Below are 13,208 nucleotides of genomic sequence, written 5' to 3' on the forward strand. Positions count from 1 at the left end.
TGGGTGTTTCATTTTTTTTTCACACAGTATTTGCGCAACAATTTTTCAAACGCATTTTTTTGGGAAAAAACACACTTTTTTTAATTTTAATGCACTAAAACACACTATATTGCCCAAATGTTTGATGAAATAAAAAAGATGATCTTAGGCTGAGTACATGGATACCAAACATGACATGCTTTAAAATTGCGCAACAAACGTGCAGTGGCAACAAAATAAATACATTTTTAAAAGCCTTTAAAAGCCTTTACAGGTTACCACTTTAGATTTACAGAGGAGGTCTACTGCCAAAATTACTACCCTCGATCTGACCTTCATGGTGATACCTCACATGCATGGTGCAATTGCTGTTTACATTTGATGCGAGACGGATGCTTGCGTTCGCCTTAGCGCGAGAGCAGGGGGGGACAGGGGTGCTTTTTTTTTTTCCTTTATTATTTTTTGCTTTTTAATCTTATTTTTAAACTGTTCCTTTCATTTTTTTTTTAATCATTTTTATTGTTATCCCAGGGAATGTAAATATCCCCTATGATAGCAATAGGTAGTGACAGGTACTCTTTTTTGAAAAAAATGGGATCTATTAGACCCTAGATCTCTCCTCTGCCCTCAAAGCATCTGACCACACCAACATCGGTGTGATAAAATGCTTTCCCAATGGCGCTGTTTACATCCGGCGAAATCTAAGTCATGAAATGCTCGTAGCTTCCGGTTTCTTAGGCCATAGAGATGTTTGGACAGCTGGCTGAATCACCGGCTGCATTCTCAGGTTCCCTGTTGAGACAGGAGAGCCAGAGAAAAACACGGAAGACGGGGGGGGCATTCCCTCCCACTGCTTGTAAAAGCAGTCTAGAGGCTAATTAGCCACTAGGATTGCTTTTACATGAAAGCCGACCGCTGGCTGAAAAGAATGATACCAAGATGATACCTAAACCTGCAGGCATCATTCTGGTATAACCACTCAAAGTTGTGAATTGCGTACCTGAAGACAAAAAAATGGTTAACAATAAAACACAGTAAACGGTAAAGTATAAAAAATTGCATACCTGAAAAGCAAACATGATAAAACATAACAACAATAAAACATTGCAGAATAGAATACAGTAAAAAAGAGCAGAACAATAGAGAGAGAATAGAGAGAGAGAGAACAATGAAACGACAACTATTTTTTTTAATTTTATATATTTTTTTTTTTACACTTTTTTTGTAACTGTAACTTTTATAACTGTAACCGGCTCCAGGTTCGGGTCTCTCAAAATGCGATGGCATCTTGGGAGACCCTGTGAAAGTGTGCCTAGTTTGTGCAATGCTGTACTCTACGCTAATACGCTAAAACTAGTGCATGGTAGAATTCAAAACATTCACCAATGCAAAGACCAGGATTGTCAGGACAGGAGTCACAATAATAGCGGGTGTCATGCCTATATCCGTGCTTGCTGCAGACGCATCTTTTTTGGGGGGGTTCGTTGGGTAGGGGTACTCGGGAGGACATAAAAATGCCTCTCATGCAGCCGACTGCATTTGGTTGGGGATGTGAATGGGGGAAGTACGGGCGCTGCAGAAGTGGTGGGTTCCCAATTAGGATTGGCGAATGCAGCAGGAAGGGCATTATGGGCACGACGGGCCTGTGTTTGTCTTCTTCTTGGTGGCAGCGGGACACTACTTGTGCTTGCCACCTCACCAGCTTGAACTGCACTTATGGGACTCGCCACGTCACCAAGTGTTACTGCAGTGCTGGTTTGACTATGACCGGGGTGTACTAGGTCGCTGGTGCTTGCCACTTCACCAAAACGCTACCAAAAAAACAGCGATCGCAGGGATCAGGCCTGACTCTGCGAACGCTGCAGTTATGTATTTAGTGTTTTGTAAGTGACAGTGATCGAACGATACTGCTCTTGGGTAGGCTGGGCTGGGCCGGGCGGAGGGGCAAAACGCAGGTGTTAGCAGGTATCTGGGCTGATCCCGCTAACACTGCGTTTTTGGGAACCCTAAACTGCTGGGGACGCTAGTATAGATCTGATCGGATCAGATATTGATCCGTTCAGATACTATACCACTACCACTGTACGGTGCGTGCGTGGGTGTTAGCGGTACTGGCGCTAACCTGATGCTGCTTGGGGCTAGTGCTTGCCAGTTCACCAAAACTCTACCAAAAAAACTGTTAGCGATCGCAGGGATCAGGCCTGACTCTGCGAACACTGCAGTTATGCGTTTAGTGTTTTGTAAGTGATAGTGATCGATCGATACTGCACTTGAGTGGGCTGGGCTGGACCGGGCGGAGGGGCAAAACGCAGGTGCTAGCAGGTATCTGGGCTGATCCCGCTAACACTGCGTTTTTGGGAACCCTAAACTGCTGGGGACGCTAGTATAGATCTGATCGGATCAGATATTGATCCGTTCAGATACTATACCACTAAGGGAGGCGTATGCTGCGTGCGTGGGTGTTAGCGGTACTGGCGCTAATCTGACGCTGCCTGGGGCGATGCATATCACTGCCGGGCGATCAGGGGGCTAAACCTTTATTCGGTAATGAATGGCGGGTGCCCTGACACTATAAAAAATAAACAAACTAACCAGCTTCACCCGTAAGGGTTATACGGTGGTGAAAGGGTTAACTAGAGGGCAATCAAGAGGTTAAAACATTTATTAGATAGTATATGGGGGTCCCTGACGCTACAAAACGCTGACGGCGAACCTAAATATTTACCTCCCTAACTAGCGTCACCAGCGACACTAATACAGCGATCAGAAAAATGATTGCTTAGCGATACTGGCGACGGGGGGTGATCAAGGGGTTAAAACCCTAGACCTAAAGGGGGCTAACACTAACTGCCCTACCACACTAACTGTCACAAACTGACACCATGCAGTAATCAGAAAAAAAAACGGAGGGAGGGGTGATTGGGGGGGATCGGGGGTGTAAAGTGTGCCTGGCATGTTCTACTGAGTGTGTTGTGTTGGTGCACTCACATTCCAGTCTTCTCTCCTCGGCGCCTGAGCAGAAAATACCGAGCCGAGGAGAGATGACATCATTTCCTTTGCTGCTGTTTAGCATACAGCAGCAGAGGAATGATTCTGATTGTCTGGGAGCCATCCATTCGTGGCCCCCCCTCATCTCTGAACGCTCCCAGACCAAAGCCAACCGCCTTGGGCACCGATCGGACCCCCCACCCGCGCCAGGCAGATCACGTACAGGTACGTGATTCTGCCTGCCCGTGCCATTCTGCCGACGTACATCGGCGTGAGGTGGTCGGCAAGTGGTTAACTAAATATCCCCATTTTTTTTTTTAAAAAAAGCAAATTTTTTCTCAGTTTAGGCCGATATGTATTTTTCTACATATTTTTGTTTAAAAAAAATGCAATAAGTGTATATTGATTGGTTTGCGCAAAAATTATAGCATCTACAAAATATGGGATAGATTTATAGCATTTTTATAATTATTTATTTTTTGGCGATCTACGATTTTTATCATGACTGTGACATTATAGCGGACACATCGGACAATTTTGACACATTTTTGGGACCATTAATACAGCGATCAATGCTATAAAAATGCATCGATTACTGTAAAAATGTCACTGGCAGTGAAGGTGTTAACACTAGGGGGCGATCTAGGGGTTAACTGTGTTCCCTGGGAGGTGATTCTAACTGAAGGGGGAGGGGACTGACTAGAGGAAGTGATGGATCGTGGTTCCTAGCTAATAGGAACACACGATCTGTCACTCCTGTTAGAGCAGAACAGGGAAGTGTGTGTTTACACACACTCGTCCCTGTTCTGTGTCTCCTGCTCACGATCGCTCATGCGCGCCTGCTATCCCGACCCCGTGAGCCGACATATAGCTACGCAGGGGAGCGCAGGGGAGCCAGCCTGCCACAGTATAACTGTGGCGGCTGGTCTGGAAGCAGTTAACAAATATTAACACCAGTGGCGGCTGGTGCTCAAAATTTTTTGGGGGGCGCAAACAATGTGAAAAGTTCTGAAAAAAACCCCCCATCAATTGCAGCCTCACTGTGCCATCAAACGCAGCCACTGTACCATCAAACGCCGCTACTGTGTCCATCAAAAGCAGCCACTGTCCCCATCAATTTCCCCCACTGTGCCCATCAAATGCAGCCACTGTGCCCATCAAACGGCGCCCCTGTGCCCATCAAACACAGCCACTGTGCCCATCAAACGCTGCCACTGTGCCATCAAACGCTGCCACTGTGCCATCAAACGCTCCCACGCTGCCCATTGAATGCTGCCACTGTGCCCGCCTGCCTGCCGTATGCCCGAACTTACCCTGTCTTGGTGGGGCAGCGGGTGATGGCGACGGGCGGTGTCCTCCATCCTCTCCTATGATTGGATGCCTGATAGGCATCCAATCACAGCTCCTGTCTTTTCAGCCAATCAGGTGACGGGTAACAGACCCAAGCACCGGATTGGCGGAGAGGTGGTTCAGTGTAAGGAAAGCGAATATTCATTCACTTTTCTAACACAGCTGGGTGAACTGCGAGCGCCAAGCATGGTGCTCGCTGCTTACCTTTTTTGACGCCTATTAGAGCCTCTGGCTCTAATCAGGTGCTTAAAAAAAACCCCAGCCGCTGTAATTCAGGTGCCCAGCGCCCAAAAAGGGGCCAGGCGCCTGAATAGGGAGTGGCAGTGGCGGCCATGGATAGATTCATGCAATGGATAGATCCATCCAATCTATCCATTCATGCAATGGATAGATTGGTGATAGAGGGAGTGGCTGGAGAGAGGGGGCGGCCCACGTGCGCCCTTATGGACGCACCGCCACTGATTAACACTCACAATAAAGTTGCCTGTATCCAGCTCGTGATACCAAGAGCAGGCTTAAAAAAGAGGGTGATGCCCTGGAAAAACATTGCCGTCAGCCCCCTGACCCCAGTTCTCTTGACCTCTTCACTAAACCCCCTCCCCACACCTATTATTTTGAACATTACCTAAATACTAGGGATGAGCCGAACACCCCGGTTCGGTTTGCACCAGAATTTGTGAAAAGACAAAAAATTTGTGCGAACATGTGAACACCGTTAAAGTCTATGGGACATGAAAGTGAAAAATCAAAAGTGCTAATTTTAAAGGCTTATATGCAAGTTATTACCATAAAAAGTGTTTGGGGACCCGTATACTGCCCCAGGGGATGTGTAACAATGCAAAAAAAAGTTTTTAAAACGGCCGTTTTTCAGGAGCAGTGATTTTAAGAATGCCACTCATCATGGAGGAGTGGAAGAGGACTCCAGTGGCAACCTGTGAAGCGCTGGTGAATCCCATGCCCCAAGACAGTTAAGGCACTGCTGGAAAATAATGGTGGCCACACAAAATATTGACACTTTGTGCCCAATTTGGACATTTTCACTTAGAGGTGTACTCAATTTAGTTGCCAGCGGTTTAGACATTAATGGCTGTGTGTTGAGTTATTTTGAGGGGACAGCAAATTTACACTGTTATACAAGCTGTACACTCACTACTTTACATTGCAGCAAAGTGTCATTTCTACAATGTTGTCACATGAAAAGATATAATAAAATATTTACAAAAATGTGAGGGGTGTACTCACTTTTGTGAGATACTGTATATACACACAGTATCTCACAAAAGTGAGTACACCCCTCACATTTTTGTAAATATTTTATTATATCTTTTCATGTGACAACACTGAAAAAAATTACACTTTGCTACAATGTAAAGTAGTGAGTGTACATATTGTGTAACAGTGTACATTTGCTGTCCCCTCAAAATGACTCAGCACACTGCCATTAATGTCTAAACCGCTGGAAAAAGTGAAAATGTCCAAATTGGCCCCAATTAGCCATTTTCCCTCCCTGGTGTCGTGTGACTCGTTAGTGTTACAAGGTCTCAGGTGTGAATGGGGAGCAGGTGTGGTAAATTTTGTGTTATCGCTCTCATTCTCTCATACGGGTCACTGGAAGTTTAACATGGCACCTCATGGCAAAGAACTCTCTGAGGATCTGAAAAAAAGAATCGTTGCTCTACATAAAGATGGCCTAGGCTATAAGAAGATTTCCAAGACCCTGAAACTGAGCTGCAGCATGGTGGCCAAGACCATACAGCAGTTTAACAGGACAGGTTCCACTCAGAACAGGCCTCGCCATGGTCGACCAAAGAAGTTGAGTGCACATGCTCAGCGTGATATCCAGAGGTTGTCTTTGGGAAATAGATGTATGAGTGCTGCCAGCATTGCTGCAGAGGTTGAAAGGGTGGGGGGGGTCAGCCTGTCAGTGCTCAGACCGTACGCTGCACACTGCATCAAATTGGTCTGCATGGCTGTTGTTCCAGAAGGAAGCCTCTTCTGGTGGTGACAAGTGTGTGTGGCGGCAACCAGGTGAGGAGTACAAAGACAAGTGTGTCTTGCCTACAGTAAAGTACGGTGGTGGGAGTGTCATGATCTGGGGCTGCATGAGTGCTGCCGGCACTGGGGAGCTACAGTTCATTGAGGGAAGCATGAATGCCAACATATACTGAAGCAGAGCAGGATCCCCTCCCTTCAGAGACTGGGCCGCAGGGCACAATTCCAACATGATAATGACCCCAAACACACCTCCATGACGACCACTGCCTTGCTAAAGAAGCTGAGGGTAAAGGTGATGGACTGGCCAAGCATGTCTCCAGACCTAAATCCTATTGAGCATCTGAAAGGCATCCTCAAATAGAAGGTGGAGGAGCGCAAGGTCTCTAACATCCACCAGCTCCATGATGTTGTCATGGAGGAGTGGAAGAGGTCTCCAGTGACAACCTGTGAAGCTCTAGTGAACTCCATGCCCAAGAGGGTTAAGGCAGTGCTGGAAAATAATGGTGGCCAAAAAAAATATTGACACTTTGGGCCCAATTTGGACATTTTCACTTAGGGTTGTACTCACTTTTGTTGCCAGTGGTTCAGACATTAATAGCTGTGTGTTGAGTTATTTTGAGGGGACAGCAAATTTACACTGTTATACAAGCTGTACACTCACTACTCTGCACTGTAGCAAAGTGTCATTTCTTCATTGTTGTCACAGTAAAAGATATAATAAAATATTTACAAAAATGTGAGGAGCGTACTCACTTTTGTGAGATACTGTATATATATATATCAAATACACTGACTGTACTGACTGAATATAGAGTTTACACTGTATATAGGGATGAGTCGAACACCCCCCTGTTCGGTTCGCACCAGAACATGCGAACAGGAAAAAAGTTCGTTCGAACACGCGAACACCAATAAAGTCTATGGGACACGAACATGAATAATCAAAAGTGCTAATTTTAAAGGCTTATATGCAAGTTATTGTCATAAAAAGTGTTTGGGGACCTGGGTCCTGCCCCAGGGGACATGGATCGATGCAAAAAAAAGTTTTAAAAACGGCCGTTTTTTCAGGAGCAGTGATTTTAATAATGCTTAAAGTCAAACAATAAAAGTGTAATATCCCTTTAAATTTCGTAGCTGGGGGGTGTCTATAGTATGCCTGTAAAAGGGGCGCATGTTTCCCATGTTTAGAACAGTCTGACAGCAAAATGACATTTCAAAGGAAAAAAGTCATTTAAAACTACTTGCGGCTATTGTATTGCCGGTCCAACAATACACATAAAAGTTCATTGATAAAAACGGCATGGGAATTCCCCACAGGGGAACCCCGAACCAAAATTTAAAAAAAAATGACGTGGGGGTCCCCCTAAATTCCATACCGGGCCCTTCAGGTCTGATATAGATTTTAAGGGGGAACCCCGCGCCAAAATTTAAAATAAAAACCGCGTGGGGTCCCCCCAAAAATCCATACCAGACCCTTATCCGAGCACGCAACCTGGCAGGCCGCAGGAAAAGAGGGGGGATGAGAGAGCGCCTCCCCCCTGAACCATACCTGGCCACATGCCCTCAACATTGGGAGGGTGCTTTGGGGTAGCCCCCCAAAACACCTTGTCCCCATGTTGATGAGGACAAGGGCCTCATCCCCACAACCCTGGCCGGTGGTTGTGGGGGTCTGCGGGCGGGGGGCTTATCAGAATCTGGAAGCCCCCTTTAAAAGCCCCTCTATGTGAAATGGTAAGTACCCCTACCATTTCACTAAAAAACTGTCAAAGATGTTAAAAATGACAAGAGACAGTTTTTGACAATTCCTTTATTTAAATGCTTCTTCTTTCTTCTATCTTCCTTCATCTTCTTCTTCTGGTTCTTCCTCCGGTGTTATCGTCCAGCATCTCCTCCGCGGCGTCTTCTATCTTCTTCTCCTCGGGCCGCTCCGCACCCATGGCATGGGGGGAGGCTCCCGCTCTTCTCTTCATCTTCTTCTCTTCTTCATCTTCTTCATCTTCTTCTCTTCTTCTCTTCTTCATCTTCTTCTCCGGGCCGCTCCGCATCCATGCTGGCATGGAGGGAGGCTCCCGCTGTGTGACGCGTCTCCTTTTCTGACGGTTCTTAAATAACGGGGGGCGGGGCCACCCGATGACCCCACCCCCCTCTGACGCACGGTGACTTGGCGGGACTTCCCTGTGACGTCACGGGGAATGCCACAGGGAAGTCCCGTCATGTCCCGTACGTCAGAGGGGGGCGGGGTCACTGGGTGGCCTCGCCCCCCGTTATTTAAGAACCGTCAGAAGAGGAGACGCGTCACACAGCAGGAGCCTCCCTCCATGCCAGAATGGATGCGGATCGGCCCGGAGAAGAAGATGAAGAAGAGAAGAAGATGAAGAGAAGAGCGGGAGCCTCTCCCCATGCCATGGGTGCGGAGCGGCCCGAATAGAAGAAGATAGAAGACACCGCGGAGGAGATGCTGGACGAGAACACCGGAGGAAGAACCAGAAGAGCCAGAAGAACCAGAAGAAGATGAAGGAAGATAGAAGAAAGAAGAAAGAAGAAGCATTTAAATAAAGGAATTGTCAAAAACTGTCTCTTGTCATTTTTAACATTTTTGACAGTTTTTTAGTGAAATGGTAGGGGTACCCCTTACCATTTCACACGGGGGGGGCCGGGATCTTGGGGTCCCCTTGTTAAAGGGGGCTTCCAGATTCTGATAAGCCCCCCACCCGCAGACCCCCACAACCACCAGCCAGGGTTGTGGGGATAAGGCCCTTGTCCTCATCAACATGGGGACAAGGTGTTTTGGGGGGCTACCCCAAAGCACCCTCCCAATGTTGAGGGCATGTGGCCTGGTACAGTTCAGGAGGGGGGGCGCTCTCTCGCCCCCCTCTTTTACTGTGGTCTGCCAGGTTGCGTGCTCGGATAAGGGTCTGGTATGGATTTTTGGGGGGACCCCACACCGTTTTTTTTTTTTTTAATTTTGGTGCGGGGTTCCCCTTAAAATCCATACCAGACCTGAAGGGTCTGGTATGGAATTTAGGGGGACCCCCACGTCATTTTTTTTTTAAATTTTGGCCGGGGTTGCCCTTAATATCCATACCAGACCTGAAGGGCCTGGTATGGAATTTAGGGGGACCTCCACTTCATTTTTTTTTTTTAATTTTGGTTTGGGGTTCCCCTGTGGAGAATTCCCATGCCGTTTTTATCAATGAACTTTTATGTGTATTGTCGGACCGGCAATGCAATAGCCGCGAGTAGTTTTGAATGACTTTTTTCCTTTGAAATGTGATTTTGCTGTCAGACTGTTCTAAACACGGGAAACATGCGCCCCTTTACAGGCATACTATAGACACCCCCCAGCTACAAAATTTAAAGGGATATTACACTTTTATTGTTTGACTTTAAGCATTATTAAAATCACTGCTCCTGAAAAAACGGCCATTTTTAAAACTTTTTTTTGCATTGATCCATGTCCCCTGGGGCAGGACCCAGGTCCCCAAATACTTTTTATGACAATAACTTGCATAGAAGCTTTTAAAATTAGCACTTTTGATTTCTCCCATAGACTTTTAAAGGGTGTTCCATGGCATTCGAATTTGCCGCGAACACCCCAAATTGTTCGCTGTTCGGCGAACTTGCGAACAGCCGATGTTCGAGTCGAACATTAGTTCAACTCGAACTCGAAGCTCATCCCTAACTGTATATATAGGCTACGCTGAATGCAGAGTATATACATCAGAAGGTTGACCGGAGACTATCCTGTATTTGTGGGAGTCTGAGGGGTACATATCCCTCCTCCTCTGCCTGATCCTGCATTGGCTCGTATTCAGGGTCACAGCCGACGCACGTCACTTTCGGTTCCCTTGCAGTGCGGTGGTTGGCTGCAGCAGTTGTAGCGGTTCCTCTCCCGGTGCTCACGCCGGGCACCATCGGGGGGGGGACCGCCCGCCCGTCCACCCACTTATCCCAATGCTCAATCCAGCATCACCTAGCATCGCCGCCCGCCAACCGCTTCTTTGGGTGCTCATGCCGGGGGGGTCCAAAAGATGCATCCAAGAACTGTCATAGTGTGTCCGGTAATAGCGTTCCAGTCATAGCGTGTCCAGTCATAGCGTGTCCATTCATAGCATGTCCAGTCATAGCGTATTTCAGTCACAGTGGGGGAGATTTACTAAAGTTGGAAAGAGCAAAATCTGGTGCAGCTCTGCACAGAAACCAATCAGCTTCCATGTTTTATTGTCAAAGCTTAATTGAACAAGCTGAAGTAATAAGCTGATTGGCTACCATGCACAGATGCACCAGATTCTGAGTGCTCCAGTTTTAGTAAATCTGCCCCAGTGTGTTTTAGTCATAGCGTGTTTCAATCACAGCGTGTTCCACTCATGGCGTATTCAGTCATAGCACATTCCAGTCATAGTGTGTTCAGTCACAGCGTGTTCAGCCACAGCATGTTTAGTTATAGCGTGTCCAGTCATAGCGTGTCCAGTCATAGCGTGTCCAGTCATGGCGTGTCCAGTCATGGTGTGTCCAGTCATGGCATGTTCTGTCAGAACGTCTTCAGTCATAGTATTTTGGTCATAGCGGGTCCGTCATAGCAGGGGGGCTGTCATAGTGGTTTTAGCGGGTTCAGTCATAGCGCGTTCAGTCATAACGTATTCAGTCATAGCGTGTTTCAATCATAGCGTTTTCAGTTACAGCATGTTCAGTCATGGCGTGTTCCAGTCATGGTATGTTCCAGTCATGGTGTGTTCCAGTCATGGCGTTTTCCAGCCATGACGTGTTTTTCAGTCAGGGCATGTACAGTCAGAACGTCTTCAGTCAGAGCGGTTTGGTCATAGCGGGTCCGCCATAGTGGGTCCATCATAGCGGGGGCTGTCATAGTGGTTGCTTTCTCAGTGGGTCCAATCATAGCGGGTTCAGTCATAGCGTATTTCAGTCACAGCATGTTCAGTCACGGTGTGTTCCAGTCATGGCGTGTTCCAGACATGGCATGTTCCAGTCACGGCGTTTCAGTTGGGGCATGTTCAGTTGGAACGTCTTCAGTCAGAGCGGTTCGGTCATAGCATTTTGGTCATAGTGGGTCCGTCATAGTGGGTCCATCATAGCGGTTGCTGTCTTAGCAGGTTCAATCATTTCAAGTTCAGTCATATCGGTTGCTGTCATAGTGTGTTCAGTCATAGCGGGTTCAGTCATAGAGGGTTCTGCCACAGCAGTTATGTCACAGCATGTTTGTCATAACAGGATCATTTACAGTGGTTTCTGTCTTAGCATGTTCTGTTCTTAGTGTGTTCTGTCTTAGCGTGTTTTGTCTTAGCGTACTCTGTCTCAGCGATTTCTGTCTCAGCGATCATGTCGTAGCATGTTCTGTCATAGCATGTCGTGCCATACAGTTACGGCTTACATCAATAGCCGTTTCATCTTTGTGTCCATGTCTCATCGTACCTTTCGTTCAAGTTCTTTTCATGCCTGGGTTTAGTTAACTAGGGCACACATCTCAGGATCTGTCACGTCTACAGATCCATATGGGCTGAGGTTTCATTACTGCTTACGTCCTACTCAGGTAGGCACAGATGGGTTGTGTTCTCATGTCTGGTTGTCTGTTTCCATTGTCTTTAGTTTGTGTTTTCTTGGGTTTGGGCAGGTCGCACGTTTCAGAAGCAACTAATTCACATTCATCCCTTCAACCACACCTGGGGGGGGGGGGGTTCAGAGTATGGTAGCACTCCGTCATTAAGGAGTCGGTCCATACTCAAGCACACAGCAGAGTTTGTAACAGGGGGTTTCCTTTCCCGGCCACAGCTGGGACAGAGGTACGCTTTGGTTTGTTTCCAATTTCGTCCCACCTACTTTCATCTACTAGTATGGTACATGTTCTAGGCATTATTCTTCAATGCAGATTCATGTGGGCTTAATATGCTCTCCATGACCTGTTACGGTTGCAGGTAGGGTGGAGGTGAATGAAGCTTGCGCTATCAGAGGTAGGGTGTCAGCGCATCCCCAGCTCCTGCTCTTCCTACGTTCCTGCAGGCTAGGTCAGCATCCCCTTGGTCCGGTCTATAAGGCCTTCTGGTTTAATATGTCTGAGCCAAGTTCCTTGTCAGGGGCTGTGTTGGAATCTCCCATCCCCGGTCTTCAGACAGCTCTGCTGGAAATATTTTTCAGGCCTGCATGCGTGCCTCATCACTATCTCAGCAGTTTCTTTTGTTTGTAGTAACTTGGCTTCAGCAGGCAGTCATGCTTTCATTGCCAATCAAGTTACTGGAGGCAGAAATTTCCTAGGGATGCTTGTTCTGGTTCTTTACCTTCGTTCCAAGGGTAGGGGGCTGAGGCCACCAGGGTGCCCAGTGGCAAGTTTCCAATATCGTTTGTTACTTTTTGGCTGCTCTCTTTCCTGTGGAAACTTTTTTCATCAAGGTACACATTCGTGGATTTGACGATTCAGCACTTGCTACAGTTGGGGGGGGGGTATTTGCATCCAAACTGATATCAACAATGCTTGAACTCACTCTTGCCTGTTGGTAGGGCAAGATAAATGGTGCAGATGTCGTTTCACCACTGGGCTTACCCTTGGGTCAAAAGCAGTCCTTGCTTCGAAACCTTGCCAAGCACTCTATTGTGGTTAATTCATTCAGTTGATATCCTGTTGCATGGAGACCCTGGTTAATGCCCAGGGATCTATAGTCTCTCCCAGGGTGTGGGCTGAGCCAACGTCCCCTTGACAGCCCACAAAGTGGTAGGTTCGGGCCAAACGTCATCATTATTCTGGGTTCCACTCTCGGCTCCAATCTCTTAATTACGATGTTGCCTGGAGACCTGCTCAGGTACGTCAGACTAGTCATCTTTTGTCCGATCCCCAGCCTGTTCCAAAGGGGGGCTTACAGTCACTTTGGGTATGCTGAATCATGCCATGA

The sequence above is a fragment of the Aquarana catesbeiana genome, linkage group LG03 (assembly GCF_042186555.1).
Source record: "Aquarana catesbeiana isolate 2022-GZ linkage group LG03, ASM4218655v1, whole genome shotgun sequence".
NCBI lineage: Eukaryota > Metazoa > Chordata > Amphibia > Anura > Ranidae > Aquarana > Aquarana catesbeiana.